This window comes from Poromitra crassiceps (assembly GCF_964638095.1).
Source record: "Poromitra crassiceps genome assembly, chromosome: 4".
NCBI lineage: Eukaryota > Metazoa > Chordata > Actinopteri > Beryciformes > Melamphaidae > Poromitra > Poromitra crassiceps.
The window spans coordinates 22,397,843-22,414,827 of NC_139626.1; the positions used below are offsets into that span (position 1 = coordinate 22,397,843).

The 16,985-nt window shown below is 43.8% G+C and overlaps 1 protein-coding gene across 1 annotated transcript in view; it reads right to left on the reverse strand.

Annotated features, from left to right (window-relative positions):
* prkcea (protein kinase C, epsilon a) overlaps positions 1-16,985 on the reverse strand; it is a gene marked incomplete at both ends in the record, with an annotated part of 55,309 nt that overhangs the window by 26,640 nt on the left and 11,684 nt on the right. The gene's annotated exons all lie outside the window — the stretch shown is intronic.

Here is a 16,985-nt window from a genome sequence, read left to right on the forward strand (position 1 = left end):
ATTATTATCATAATGGATGCTGTTCCAGAAGTGGGAGTATTAAGCACAACACCATCATCAAGTCTCAGGGTACAATAAATAAATAAAAATACAGATATTGCAATATGGACTAATGCAATATTCAAACTGCAAGGGGGTGCATGCAGTTTTTTCTCTTCAAGGAAAAGGTGATGCAGCTTCCTTAACAAGTTGTTCTTGTGCTTTGTAGAGTTATTGGCAGAGAAAATAATGCTTGTGGAGTCGCATCCAAAGTAACCACCTATTTTTAGATCATCAGTGAGCCAAATCTGTTCTGTGACAGTGTCAACACTGGTAAGAATGAATACCTTCTGTAATGCTAACAGGGACAGTAGAGCAGCTAAAAGAGAGACAATAGCTGATTAAATCATTACATGATCTATTTATTCTTAATAATCATTATACTGTCATTACTTTCCATCCTATGCCAGATGATGTAAAGCGTATTAGTCAGTCGCTTAATCACCTCTCTCCATCTACTTCTCCCCGTACACCAAACATAGAAGAAGAAGAAGACCAGTACTACACTACTTGATTTTGAGTGAGTCAGACTGAGAGTTGAGTCTAGTCAAGTCAAGTCAAGTCAAATTTTATTTATATAGCACCTTTCATACACAAAGGCAATTCAAGGTGCTTTACAAAAAAATAATCGAAAAAACAAGCAGCAAAGCAATGCACATATAAAAAACACATAAAAAACACAGCCGACAGTTTTAGTTAAAATATATACTCAAATTAACAAACATGAAACATTATTTCTGTTTTAAATAAGTTACAAGGCACTCTTCAGTATTATTATTACATGTACAGTCCATTTGTTGGAAATGTACAGGAAAAATCTTTTTAAAATTACAGGCCGAGAGAGGCAGTAGTTTAGTAGCAGTTAAAAGCAAGAGTAAACATAAAGGTCTTTAGCTTGGATTTAAAAATAGGCAGAGTAGGGGCAGATCTAATGTGTTCAGGGAGTTTGTTCCAGTTATGAGAGGCATAGTGGGAGAACGCGGCTTCACCATGTTTAGATTTGGTCCTTGGGACAATTAGTAGACCAGTGCCTGAAGATCTCAGGGATCTGGATGGTTCATAGTGTAGAAGCATTTCAGAGATGTAGTGTGGGCCTGACCCGTTGAGAGATTTGTAAACTATTAGCAGAATTTTAAAGTCTATTCTAAGATTTACTGGCAGCCAATGCAGGGATTTGAGAACTGGTGTAATGTGTTCAGCTTTCTTGGTTCTTGTTAGAACTCTAGCAGCCGCATTCTGAATGAGCTGAAGTTGTTTAACAGCTTTTTTGGGAAGACCATTGAAAAGACTGTTGCAGTAGTCTAGCCTGCTAGAAATGAAAGCATGAATTAGTTTTTCAAGATCTTGTTTGGACATATAGCCTCTAATCCTTGCTATATTTTTTAGATGATAGAAGGCAGATTTTCTTATAAGCTTGATGTGGGAGTTGAAATTTAGATCAGAGTCAATAATAATGCCAAGATTTTTTACCTGGTCCTTTGGCTTCAGAGATAGGGATTCGAGGTGAGCAGTAACTTTGAGCCTATCTTCTTTTTTGCCGAAGACAATTATCTCTGTTTTGTCTTTATTAAGTTGGAGAAAATTCTGGCACATCCAATCATTAATTTGCGCAAGGCACTGACACAGTGACTCTATGGGGGCATAGTCATCCGATGAGAGGGCTATGTAGAGTTGGGTGTCATCTGCATAGCTATGATAAGCTATTTTGTTTTTTTGCATAATTAGGCCCAGAGAGAGCATATAAAGGTTAAACAGGACAGGACCTAAAATTGATCCTTGGGGTACCCCACATGTCATTTTGGTTTGGTCAGATGTATAGTTGCCAATGGAGACAAAGTAGTTCCTGTCTTGCAGATAAGATCTGAACCACTCTAGGACCGTGCCGGAAAGCCCGACCCAGTTTTCCAGTCTGTCCAATAGAATTTCGTGGTCAACCGTATCAAAGGCAGCGCTGAGGTCTAGTAACACTAAGATTGAGATTTTACCTGAATCAGTGTTCATTCGGATGTCATTTATAACTCTGATAAGCGCAGTTTCGGTGCTATGATGGGGTCGGAAGCCTGATTGGAAAGGATCTAGGAGGTCATTGGAGGATAGAAAGGTATTGAGTTGTTGGTAGACAGTTTTTTCGAGTATTTTGCTAATAAAGGGAAGATTTGATATTGGTCTGTAATTGCTGATTATAGAGGGGTCGAGGCTACGCTTCTTTAGCAAGGGCTTAACAACTGCAGTTTTTAGAGATTTTGGGAAAATGCCTGTAAGAAGAGAGGTATTAATTATCTTCAGTATGTCGGTCGCCAGGCAACTGTAGACATTTTTTAGAAAGCTTGTTGGCAGGGTGTCTAGGCAACACGATGAGGATTTAAGGCCTCGTATCGTTTCTTCTAGTTTCTTGTGGTCAATGACATTGAACTGAGTCATGTTAATTAAGCACCTATTCTGTGGGTGCGGCGGAGCCACATTTGTTCTTGATGTGGAAATAGTTAGTCTGATATTTATAATTTTATCCCTAAAGAAGGTCGCAAATTCATTGCCCGTCTAGTTGAGTCTTTTAGTCTGACTGAGAACTCTCCAATCCCAAAGCCAAGCACAAGTTGCTATAATTGGAGGCGTGTCTGTCTGGAGTTGCAAGGCGCACCGTTGCACCGATTGCCTCCAAAATTTGCCAAAACACTTTTCATGGGTCTGGCTAGGGTGGGGTACCGAAACCTGGTACCACAATGGTACCGGTACCTTTACAACCAGTACTACTGGTACCGGATTGCAACACAGATTAAGTGCCTCATTTAGGTGCCATGCCTGAGCTGCTGAGTGAAATATCCGCTCTCTGGTGCTCCAAAACCGGCGCTGCACACACCTTCACTAACATTATCGTTTGGAGTGCTGCTCTAAATCCTTTTTAAATGGAAAAGAAAAAACACTTTAAATCCGCTTTATTCGGTTCAGTCACCGTTAAGGCACCACTACCATTTTAAAAGTATCATTTTAGCACCGTTATCAGAAGAATACGAAACAATACCCATCCCTAGATCTTGCCCATGGGGGGTGCTACAGCGATATTTTACGTATTTTACGCCAGATGACACTCACAGAGTGACATCACTGATGCGAGAAATCGGCTCCAGCCAGAGGCTAAATGCATGAGTTGGCATGAGTTTGTTTACACACACCCCAAAAAAGTGTGCCCATCCTCCCCACATCCTCTCCAGAGTGTCCGTCCTAGAAAGAATTCTAGTTATTATAATAATGAACCTTACAATAATACAACAATAGGAGTGAGGACAGACAGGGGGAGCAGAGAGGCGAGTGAGAGCCCCGCCTCCCCCCCCCCCCCCCCCCAACACAACTGGAGCCCCAGCGGGAGACAGGAAGACCCATTTCAACTGGCGTACAAAAGACAGGGGCAGGTGATGCAACTTTAACCTTGCTTAATGCTGCATCTTCAGCAACCGGAAGGATATGCCAGTGTTATTTTTACATTTCTGTTCTGCTTTTGACTCAAGGAAAATACATCATTATGCTTTATGGACCTTGGGGGTGTAGTGGCCCGACTACAAAGAGTCTGTGTAAACGGAAGTACTATTGTTCTTTCACCTGTACTGTTTTCCCTGTGTTCTAATGAAATGATGATTCAAGAACAATGTTACAGTCTGATGACATGGCCTTAGTCTAGTCGGCCTCCTACTGAAGGGGGACCTCTTAAGTGAGGAGAGCTATCTGACTCATACACACTCTTCAAAAATGATGTGAAATCAATGCTTTAGAAATAAACATAGGGAAACTAAAGAACTGATATATGTACAAACCAGGAATTCCTGGTTAAGCCAATTGTACTTAACGGCCAACCTATTGAAACTCTAGACAATTTCAAGTATCTGGGTATCATCTTGGACCATAAACTGAGCTTATCTGAAAAGTCTGAATCCTGTAAAACTTCAATTAATAGCCACAGCATTTAATTGCTTCAATCACTGAATTCAAGCGGCGTATATGTGGGACCTGCATCTATATGGAACGGGTGTTAATTCCTTTGGCACAAAATTCTTGCTCAGCAAAGATTGTCAATATCATAATTGTCATATCAAATTGTTTATTTAAACCAGTATGCATAGTACTTGGAAATAATTATCGTATACATTGAAAACAAGTGAATGTGTGTTGATTTACTGACCGCTCCTCCTACATAGTTGAACATTGTCCATCTGAACATCAGAAAGGACACCAGCCAAGTCGAAATAACCGAAAATAATCTGGGTAAGGATTTAATCAGCTGTTGGTTAACTTGGATTGCTAGGATCTCATGGTACCGTGAGTAAACAAGCCAATGCGCTGTTTTCTGACCCGGTGCTATGATCATGGGGGGGGGGGCTAGGTTTAGCTAACAGTATCAATAATAAGCCAGAGAGGATGTTACTTTCATACCAACAATCATTCATTGTGTCATTAAAATGGAGGCACTCTCATTTTGGAAACTTTACTGAACGTGAGAATGTACAATTGCATTCACAATCATCATGTACAGTATAGGCTACGTATGTGCACACGCACACACAGAGACACAGACACAGACACACATACTTATCCAACGGTAAAGAATTACATCACTCCACTATAATATACATGCAATTACAGAGATTATAAAAAGAGAGTGAGTGTGGGGGGGGGGGGGGTGGCACTAGAGATACAGTGGATAACGGAGAGGGAGAGAGAAAGAGAGAGAGAGCTTTAAATCCTTTGTTAAGCTCTGGGACAGCAGTAGATCCTCTTATGCAACAGTCAGATGCACGCACGCAGACAAGGCAGGCAGACAGAGACAGACAGACACACACACACACACACACACATACACATCCACGCATTACTGAATATGAGACACAAAGATCACAAACAGACAGATATGCAAAATAAATGTCCATATACACCCCACACCCCCCCTGCCTCCCATCTAGCCCACTGGCTGCATGACAGCAGCATGACAGTGCAAGGAGGCACACAGGCATAAGGAAAGGTATTTAAGAGACGTGCAGTAGGAGCCTTCTGTGGATCATATGGAATGTATGAGTCATCCAAAAAGCTTGGCAATAGGTACCTCAATTAGCCTGTTTAAAACATCCTGATACCCTGATCTCACATTCTGTTTCGCTCAACGTATCAGTCTGGACTCGCATCCATCCACAGTACTCTCAGTGGGCGGGACTGGAGTACTTGCCTTGACAGACAACTCCTTCAGCCAATCAGCGTCGCCAAGTCCGTTAGCCAATCAGCGTCGGACTGGGATCTAGTCAAATCCAAATCCACACAAAAGAACGGTGAAAACGTCTGCTGGTGCATAATCTTGTTCTTGTTTAATTGTTGTTATTGAGTCTATTTCTGCACTAACTGCACTTACGGCTGTGTTTACTCTACGAACATTAATGTTACCACTCGTTGCTTCGTGAGACGCCATTACTGTTTTGCCAGCGGCGTCCCCGATTGGCCGGTTACATCGTCAACTACGAGGCACGTCCCTGATTGGCCCGTGGGCTTTGTAATTTGTGAAAATCACTGGGGGCGGGCTGGAGGGCAGACTGATCCACAGAACTAAACACAATGTGAGTTCAGGTGATCATACGGTTTACCAGGGTGTACACTTCAATTACCGTGAATCTCTGATGAATATGAATAGAAATTAAATAAAAATGTGTAATAATAGTAATAAAATGAAATGCTGGAGAAACTGCACTTTCTGATCCCAGGTGAGCAAAAGTACTGAGATAAATTACACTAGGCAAAGCAGAGTTGTTACATATTCGGTTGCATACATTTCATTTTCATAGGTCCAAAATCGATGAAAAAATACGGTCCCTGCTGCGTTTGTGGTGCATGAAATGTTGGCAGTCCATATTAGGATGATGGTTCTCATTCTCATACACTCATATCAACACATCATCAATACTTAATGTGTGATCAGTGTTTCTGTCAAAGGACCTTTCTCAACATAAGATGCAGAGGGTGTGTGTGCGCAAGTGTGTGTTTGTGCATTATTCTCTCTTTGTATGCACAATACATAACTGCATGGGATTTGTAACCCATAAACACCAGCGGATTCTTCATGTCTACCCTTGAAAATAATGTGCTAATCCCCGAATGCAACCTCTTGCGTAACAGCGCTGCACATCTCAGTGGATTCAGAGTAATTTGGTATAGTGTGGAATAAACGGACGACACCATGATTGATTCAGTGCTCAGGTCCTGAGATGGCATGCCAGCCAAAAAACACCATTCCCCTATCACCAGTTATATAGGCAGAGATGGGAGGTAACGAAGTACAAGTACAAATACTTTGTTACTGTACTTTATCGGCCTCGGCTGGGTCTACTGGGCGAGGGTGTATGATGTTCGACAGACCCGAAACATCTTAAGACCCCAGTTAACATCACTGATGACGCGTCCCACTCCCAGCGCATGCTGTAGTATGTATTTTAAACATAGGATTTTCAGGTATCTGTACTTTATTGAGTATTGATTTTTCTGACAACTTCTTACTTTTTACTACATTTGAACACAAATATCTGTACTTTCTACTCTGTACTTTTCAAAATAGGCTAGTAGTTCTTGCACGACACCGACGACAGACAAAAACTCACTGACTGTCTCCCCATTGTTGAAACCTGTTTCAACAATGGGGAGACAGTCAGTGAGTTTTTGTGTGGGTGCACTGCTGAGCAGTAGCAGGCAGCTGAATGAAGCCTGTGACACAGGTCTATTTAATGTTTCACCTGTAATCAACTAGTTATGATTACATTCACCTGTGTCAACCAAACTCCACAGCTCCAGAGAGGGAATATTTTGGCTTTAAGCCGAATGAGAGAGGAGAGCCAATTAACCTGAACAAGCTGGTATGTATGTGTTTAAAAGCAGTGGCAACAAAAAGTGGCAATACAACGAAAGCTCATCTAAAACATAACCAACATAATGGGGAGGGGGACATTTTGAGTTATTCCCACAGAAGTGACAGTTTTTATGGATGATCAGTGATTTATAATAATTGCGGAGATTGTCTGCAATATTGGCGATTCTATTGAAAATAGCTTGGAGCAGCTCATTAAAAATGAAGAAATTAACATGAACTAGTTATTTTTTGGGGGACTGAACTGATCTGCTGGCCACTGAGCAGCTGGTTGGGGTTTAAGGGCCTTGCTCAAGGGCACGGAGGGGCAAGCCCTACTTTACACTTTCCCCACCCAGATTTATGCTGCAGTTTAGTTCAAAATTAAAATAGTGAACTATGAACGTGAACTAGTATATTTTAAACTGTGTGAACTGAACTTTGGAGCTCTTATGTGAACTTGTGAAAGTGATTCACATTTGTGAAGATTATCCTGCTGAACACAAATTACCTCTCCCGTAAACTTGAGTTAACCACATTTTATGCATTTAAGTGAAATCCCCATTCTAAAACCTCATTCACTTTTGCCCTGAACATGCTACTTCCGGACTCATTCCTGCGGTGCTCTTTTAGCATTGCTGTTATGGCCGATAACCGATATTCACTGATGTCAATATGATCTGTATAAAAACACATCCCTATATGATCATCACATTTTGTACATACTAAAAAACACATGTAAATACTGTGAATTTGAAAGATTAATGCATTTCTTTGTTTCCAAAACATTTGGAAATGCCCATAGATTTACACGATTGTTTCCTCTCAATGTGAACATTTTGGCCAATACCGATAACCGATATTAACATTGCAACATCGGACCGATACCGATATGTTAAAAAACAACTAATATCAGCCAATACCGATATGATTGCCGATATATCATGCATCCCTACGATCAATAGGAATTAGGGCTACAAGACCTAGACAGTGCCAATATTCTCATCAGTCTTCATGAATCTTTCATTTTGACCATTTTCACCCCAAAAACTCCCCAAAATACAAGCTTTCAGCTTTTTCTTTGGCAGGGTGAAAAAAACAATGTATAATACAGCATTTATCATAATCACTTCTATCATAATATAATAGTATCAAATAATAAAATCAACATATTATCAAATTGTTTTAGGTGGGTGAGGCAGATTCCATCACAGCTTTTTCTCACTGCCACCCCTGAAGCTGTTGAGTAAAATAGCAACACGTCACACTGGGCTAAGCTCTTTGGTCAGCCATCTGCACTATTACAATAATAAACATACTCAAACACATATTTGTGTACAATCTCACCATAAGGCAAGGGGTTCTGCTGATGGCCGTCACACAATTGCCGGTGACAAACAGTATTTGGATTTTTGTGGTTTGTTTTAACCTACTGAGGTGCCAGATGGGTGGGGTTAGCCTACTAGGATAACACGACGAGTCAGAAAGTTTTGGCATCACAGGAAAGCATTTGAAAGTCAACTTAGATTGCTTTTCTGTGATTGTCAAATCAGCTGTCTATATTTGAAATGTGTTGAGACCATAAACCCCACCCTTCCAGCAGGTTATGCAGGTTAAAACAAACGGTAGGAATTACTTGTGTGAACTACATTCGAGCTTGGTCTCAGGTTTGCGTGCATGTTTTGTATTTGTGAGTGAAAAAGCCTCTACTTCAGTGTATTTCAGTCGTCTAATAATAATAATAATAATTCATTTGATAATTATAAAGCGCTTTTCAATGACCCAAAGACGCTGACACAGTATGAGTAAATAGAAAACAAGATAACAACAAGCAACAGGTACAAGTAACAATTAACACATCAATCAGGGATATATGGAAACAGAGGGGAGGGAGGGAGAGTGTGGGAGGGACAGGGAGAGTGTGGGAGGGACAGGGGAGGGAGAGTGGGAGGGACAGGGGAGGGAGTGTGGGAGGGACAGGGGCCAGACAGAAGAGAGGGTAGTGGAAAAAGGGGAGGAGGCGAGGTAGGAAGAGGTGGTTAAGGGTAGGGGAGGTTGTAAGCTTGGGAGAACAGGTAGGTTTTCAGTCAGGATTTAAAAGTGGGGAATAAAAATATTTCCACTGGTACTTCATATTAGTGAAGTTCTAACATATTTCAAAAGTCTAGATAGGCTATTTCTATTATTGTACTATTATTGTAACCGGACTTGGACATAACATGTATTGTACACACGCAGACACACACACAAACACACCTACCTACCTACCTACACACACACACGCACACACACACACACACACACACACACACACACACACACACACACACACACACACACACACACACACACACACACACACACACACACACACACTCACACTCACACACACACAGCCCTGACAACAAAAGAGGGGAGGAGAGAGCTAGAGAATCTAGTTCACCTCATTAATCTGGTTAGTCCAATTAGGACACCGATACAGCCAGGAAGACCAATCACTTCACTACACTCACTCACCCACGCACACGCACACACACACATACACACACACACACACACACACACACACACACAAAAGCAGAGTGTGTGTGCGTGATCTTTGAGTGTCTGGTGTCTCTAGGGATTTTAAAGTGGGCTTCAGAGGGAGGCTTGGTTTTTAAACACACATACAAGCTTATCTCTATTTCCTTTCTTATACCCCACCCACCCAAACACACACACACACACACACACACACACACACACACCACTGATAAAATAACCACACACAACACACAAACACACACCATATGCAGCAGTACAGAGAAGCACTCAACGAAGCAGACAGGGCACTCAAAGCGTGCTTTATATCAATACTGTGGAGCTAACCCCCTCCCACTCCCTGTGCATCTCTCTCTCTCTGGAGCATTTAGTCTCAGTGACAACCTCCCACATCCATCTGTCAAACAACAAATTCGGGCATGGAGATAGCTCACACATATATAAACACAATAGTGTGTGTGTGTTACTGCTTATCCCTCCTTCTTTCACTCAGCCACTTCTGCGTGTCAGCACACACACACACACACACACACACACACACACACAAGGCCAATGCTGAGTGAGACAGTGTGAGAGTCATGCATCTTTAATATAACATCACAGACGGCTAATAATGTAAGATGAGCCGAGCTGGGGGTGAATGTGGGGGGAGGAGCCGAGTTGGGGGTGAGTGTGGGGGGAGGAGCCGAGCTGGGGATGAGTGTGTGGGGGGAGCCGAGCTGGGAGGGAGTGTGGGGGGAGGAGCCGAGCTGGGGGTGAGTGTGGGGGGAGGAGCCGAGCTGGGGGGGGAGTGTGTGGGGGAAGCCGAGCTGGGAGGGAGTGTGGGGGGAGGAGCCGAGCTGGGGGTGAATGTGGGGGGAGGAGCCGAGCTGGGGGTAAGCGTTGTTGGGGGAGCCGAGCTGGGGTGAGTGTGGGGGGAGGAGCCCGAGCTGGGGGTGAGTGTGGGGGGAGGAGCCGAGCTGGGGGTGAATGTGGGGGGAGGAGCCGAGCTGGGGGGGAGTGTGTGGGGGGAGCCGAGCTGGGGGGGAGTGTGTGGGGAGAGCCAAGCTGGGGGGGTGTGTGTGGGGGGAGCCGAGCTGGGGGGGAGTGTGTGGGGGGAGCCGAGCTGGGGGGGAGTGTGTGGGGAGAGCCAAACTGGGGGTGAATGTGGGGGGAGGAGCCGAGCTGGGGGGGGGTGTGTGGGGGGAGCCGAGCTGGGGGGAGTGGGGGGGAGGAGCCAGGCTGGGGGTGAATGTGGGGGGAGGAGCCGAGCTGGGGGTGAGTGTGTGGGGGGAGCCGAGCTGGGGGTGAGTGTGGGGGGAGGAGCCCGAGCTGGGGGTGAGTGTGGGGGGAGGAGCCGAGCTGGGGGTGAGTGTGGGGGGAGGAGCCCGAGCTGGGGGTGAGTGTGGGGGGAGGAGCCGAGCTGGGGGTGAATGTGGGGGGAGGAGCCGAGCCACAGGTGAGTGTGGGGGGTGGGGATGTGGCTGCGATTCTGAGTGGTGCTCGACTGCATCAAAGCCCACCGCCGGAGCGAGTGGCAGGTCCGCGGTCCAATAGCGTGGCGGAAAGGGAACAGAGGCGGAAATTCCCAATCAAATCTGTCCTGCCGTCTCAGAGGTCACATCGCTTACACGCAAGGCCAGTGTTTGGTCAGCGCTCAGTCATCGCCGTTGGATCGGTGAAAACACATTTCATATGGGGGTGGGAATCACCAGAGTCCCCACGATACTCAAGTCGTGATCAATTATTAGGGGTCCAAGCACGAAGTGCGTGGATCCCTATTGTATCTGTTCCGATTATTAGGGGTCCAAGCACGAAGTGCGTGGATCCCTATTGTATCTGTTCCGATTATTTATTTTTTTCTTCTTCTCCGGTAAAACTGTATGTACAGCAGAAACTGTAAGGCTCAGCATAGCCAGACTGGGCACATAGATTGTAAATGTGCCTCACTACTCAGAAACAAAAAAATACCCATATCGGCCAGATGGTGGCGCTATAACAGACCATTTTGCGTTATGGTCCATATCTTCTGAACCGTGTGTCCTATACTCAAAATTTCACTTCTCAGGGATTCCTTGGATCAATACGCATCTATCCATATAGGCCCCGCCCATTTGCGTGTGCCTAGATTTTCCGCCATTTTGAATTTTATCAAAAACCTACTTTTGCGAACTCCTCCTAGACCGTTTGGCCAAATCACACGGGCATTTTTCTGGGACATCTATGGACTACCCCGACCTAAAGTTATTAAAGGATTTTGGATACGTGAAACCGTTTTGAAATGATAAATGTCTAAACTTTTGTGTATTTGCTTTTGTTCTTTTCCTACCCTAAAAGTGTGTGGATCTCAGAAACCATACACCCCCCATCACCCAAACTTTCCACACAGGTTCACGACATCACCCACTACTCAGAGTAAAAAAATTACACCAATCCACCAGACGGTGGCGCTATAACAGCCAATTTCACGTTTGTCGGTCCATAACTTCTGAACTGCGAGCTGTAGAATCAAAATTCCACATCTACTGGTTTCCCTGGAGCATCATGTATCTAACCCACTAGGCCACGCCCATTTCTGTGTGGTAGATTTTCCGCCATTTTGAATTTGATCAAAAACCTACTTTTGCGAGCTCCTCCTAGACCGTTTGGCCAAATCACACAAAACTTTTTCTGGGTCATCTACGGACTACCCCGACCTAAGGTTATTAAAGGGTTTTGGATACGTGAAACCGTTTTGAAATGATAAATCTCGAAACTTTTAATGAAACACACGCCAACACTAAATTGCCCACAACTCATTAACCGGTCAATTACAACTACTGCTGCTACTACTGCTACCACTCCCACTACTACCAACACTACTACTACTACTATTACTACTTCTGCTACTATTACTACTACTACTACTACTACTACTACTACTGGAAGTTGGAATGTAGCATTTTGGGTGGGGTTAATGTGTTTTGGGGTTCTGCATCTGCTGTAACATAATACACAGTTGGTTTAGATGTCACACAGTAATGCCCGATCCACAAAGACTTGACACCCACGTTTGAATAAAAACAAGTTTATGCCATAATAAGGTTACATCCGTGCCTTGTCATTGCTGTGGAAGGATGGTGTAGGGGTAAAGTAGCAGACCCCAAAGCTGGAGGTCCTGGGTTCAAACCACGGCCAGGTAAGTATTTTATTTTTTGAAAATGTAGAATAAAGGTTAATCTGGATATAATTATGTATAACGCTGCTGAATACACACTGTGTACATAGCAGAATAACTGAATATGCCTATTCATGGTAATGTCATATTTTGACGTCATCTTGACATTCCTGTGTAGATGTCTAAATGATCCCCAAATCGGCTGTGATTTGGCCTAGTCCTGGACGTCACTGAAAGATGATATCAGAACATCATCATGATGTAATTGTGTTTGCTGGGAGCCTTCTTTCAGATGAGAGAGGAAAAACATTCCAATACATTATTGTGTCTTCACATGTGAAAGGTCCAAAAAGAGAATTCAATCTGAATTATCCTTGTCACTCATGTGCTCATTGTAACAGCACAACCCACACCAATTAGTTCAAACACCTCCATTCAGGGCATACTTTTAACTCATTGAGTGCCAGCCACTTTTGGAGAACGGATGCTCCCAGTGCCAGAGTTTCAGAGCGTTTTCAGTGATTTCTCGAGGCCCACAGAATATTGTGTGATATTACTATGTAAACACTGAACACGCACAAAGAACGATGAGACTCTATTCTATCATCTGCAAAAAAAAGTTTATTGATCCCATTTTCCGTTCTTTAGTTATGAGCCGGAGAAGATAGCTTGATTCATCCAAAAAGAGCAATTTTTTTCTAGAAGCTGAGATAATTGGCCTTTTGTGAAATTAAACATTTCAAGCACATCACTGACTCTGAAGCTAATCTTTTCTAATGTAGTCACACCTCAAAAATAATTTCCTTCAATAAAACAGTGAAGGCCAGGGAATTCTGTTTGGCAGAATAATATTTTTTAGCTACAACCAGCAGCGCTGGCCCCTGCGTGCGCTGCTGGTTGCAGCTTCTTGCTGGTCTTGATTTGCTGCTGGTGGGCATCGGATATTCTGGCTTGCGTTTGTCAATCCTGTCCTGCTGCCTGGGTCTGTCTGGGTGTTGCGCGCTGCTCTGCGTGCCCCCCCCCCCCCCCGCCCCGCCCCGCCCCGCCTCGCCTCAACTGCACACTCCTCCTCCTGTCTGTGGTGGCTCTCTGCTGAGTTTGCTGTGCGCACAGTGAAGGGACATCGACATCCTGCTTTTTTACAGCGTTCCGCGTGTGTTTGTCACCGGCAACGATGCTTCCAGTTGAGAATAATAACAACTCCACGGTGTGGATGTGCGGATGTGCTGTCCGGCTCAATTGTGGGAGCAGATTGGCTGCTGCAGGCACAGCTGCAGTAACGTGCTTCAGCATATCGATGCATACGGATGCGATGCGATTTCCGTTTCCATAACGACTTCTTCTTTGTTTTTTCCTTGCCTTTCTGTTATGTGGAGAGCACTGTCGCCACCTAAGGGTTCTGTAAAATAGGTTAGACACATCCAATAGCTATAATATTTGTACATCAGAGGCAGAAGGCTTTGATCGACGCCCCACCGTCAAAAAACGCAATTGACGAACATGTCCGTCCTTGGCACTCTACGTTACTATTTGAAATGACGAACATGTCCGTCCTTGGCACTCAATGAGTTAATGTAAAGTGGTGCATTATGTGTGTAATACAAAAATGTCCTTAATGGTAAATGGACTGCATGACAAGCTGCCATGCAGGGTGCTGGCTATAGTCACCAAAAGCAATTTCAGGGATAAACCCCATCAACCTTCTGTAGTGGACGCCCTACGCCCTATGGTTTGATGTGTGTGTGGGAAAGACACAATGACAACTGAAAATTCTGATTTCAGAACACAAAAGCTCCATCATGAGACAAGAACTAACCTCTCCTGTTGCAAAACACGTTCTTGAACACAGCCACGCAATCTCCAGCTAACATTTCCAAGATATTGAAAAAGTTCATGAAACACCGCAAAATAAGGAGGCAGTATGTGGGGTTTTAATTACGGTTACTGACTTACCTGTCTGAAGTTGAAAGTTTTTCATCCCACGTGGGGTTTGAACTTTGAGCGGCAATGGTCTTTAGTTAGCATAAGTCATGTGCTTTACCAAGTGAGCTATCCAGACTGTTGTATTTAACTTTGTAGACCATATTATATGTATCTGCAGAGCCAGAGAAGTACTTGTCGTATTGACAGTATGTTCTACCCAAATACCACTTTCTGTCCAGATACTTAAAGGGATATTGTACACAAAAACTGCTTTCTATCCAAGTACTACTTCAAGTTTCAAGACATCACCCACTACTCAGAGGAAAAAATTACACCAATCTACCAGATGGTGGCGCTATAACAGCCAACCACCACTACTACTGCTGCTGCTGCTACTACTACTACTACTATTGGCTACTAGTGGCGGCTGTGGCTCAGGAGGTAGAGTGGGTTGTCCACTAATTAGAAGGTTGGTGGTTCGTTCCCCGGCTCCTCCAGTCCGCACGTCGAAGTGTCCTTGGGCAAGACACTGAACCCCAAATTGCTCCCGATGGCTGTGCCAGCACCCTGCGTGGCAGCTGGCCGCCTTCGATGGGTGAATGTAGGCACATTGTAAAGCGCTTTGGATAAAAGCGCTATATAAATGCAGTCCATTTACCATTTACCATTTACTATTCTTAGTACTTCTGCTGCTACTACTGCTACCACTCCCACTACTACCAACACTATTACTACTACTGCTACTACTACTACTACTAGTACTGCTTGGAAACCGTCAGGTCACCGGATCTCAACCAAACTTTGTTTACTTGTGCATATACCAAGTCTGAATAAATGTGCACTATCTGACATATACCCCCCAAGTCACCGGAAGCTTGGACCCCGCATCGCCGCTTGCGGCTATATTTTTTTTTATTTTTTTTCTTCTTCTCCGGTAAAACTGTATGTACAGCAGAAACTGTAAGGCTCAGCATAGCCAGACTGGGCACATAGATTGTAAATGTGCCTCACTACTCAGAAACAAAAAATTACCCAATTCGGCCAGATGGTGGCGCTATAACAGACCATTTCGCGTTATGGTCCATATCTTCTGAACCGTGAGGCGTAGAATCAAAATTCCACTTCGGCTGTATTCCCTGGATCAATACGCATCTATCCATATAGGCCACGCCCATTTGCGTGTGCCTAGATTTTCCGCCATTTTGAATTTTATCTAAAACCTACTTTTGCTATCTCCTCCCAGGCCATTTGCCTGAATGAGCCTAAACTTTTTCTGTGGCATCTCTGGACTTACCTGACTCAAAGTTATTAAAGGATTTTGGATACGTGAAACCGTCTTGAAATGATAAATGTTTAAACTTTTGTGTATTTACTTTTGTTCTTTTCCTGCCCTAAAAGTGTGTGGATCTCAGAAACCATACACCCCCCATCACCCAAACTTTCCACACAGGTTCACGACATCACCCACTACTCAGAGTAAAAAAATTACACCAATCCACCAGATGGTGGCGCTATAACAGCCAATTTCACGTTTGTCGGTCCATAACTTCTGAACTGCGAGCTGTAGAATCAAAATTCCACATCTACTGGTTTCCCTGGAGCATCATGTATCTAACCCACTAGGCCACGCCCATTTCTGCGTGGTAGATTTTCCGCCATTTTGAATTTGATCAAAAACCTACTTTTGCGAGCTCCTCCTAGACCGTTTGGCCAAATCACACAAAACTTTTTCTGGGCCATCTATGGACTACCCCGACCTAAGGTTAGTAAAGGATTTTGGATACGTGAAACCGTTTTGAAATGCTAAATCTCGAAACTTTTAATGAAACACACGCCAACACTAAATTGCCCACAACTCATTAACCGGTCAATTACAACTACTGCTGCTACTACTGCTACCACTTCCACTACTACCAACACTACTACTACTACTATTACTACTTCTGCTACTATTACTACTACTACTACTACTACTACTACTACTACTACTACTACTACTGGAAGTTGGAATGTAGCATTTTGGGTGGGGTTAATGTGTTTTGGGGTTCTGCATCTGCTGTAGCATAATACATAGTTGGTTTAGATGTCACACAGTAATGCCCGATCCACAAAGACTTGACACCCACGTTTGAATAAAAACAAGTTTATGCCATAATAAGGTTATATCCGTGCCTTGTCATTGCTGTGGAAGGATGGTGTAGGGGTAAAGTAGCAGACACCAAAGCTGGAGGTCCTGGGTTCAAACCACGGCCAGGTAACTGTTTTATTTTTTGAAAATGTAGAATAAAGGTTAATCTGAATATAATTATGTATAACGCTGCTGAATACACACTGTGTACATAGCAGAATAACTGAATATGCCTATTTATGGTAACGTCATATTTCGACGTCCTCTTGACATTCCTGTGTAGATGTCTAAATGATCCCCAAATCGGCTGTGATTTGGCCTAGTCCTGGACGTCACTGAAAGATGATATC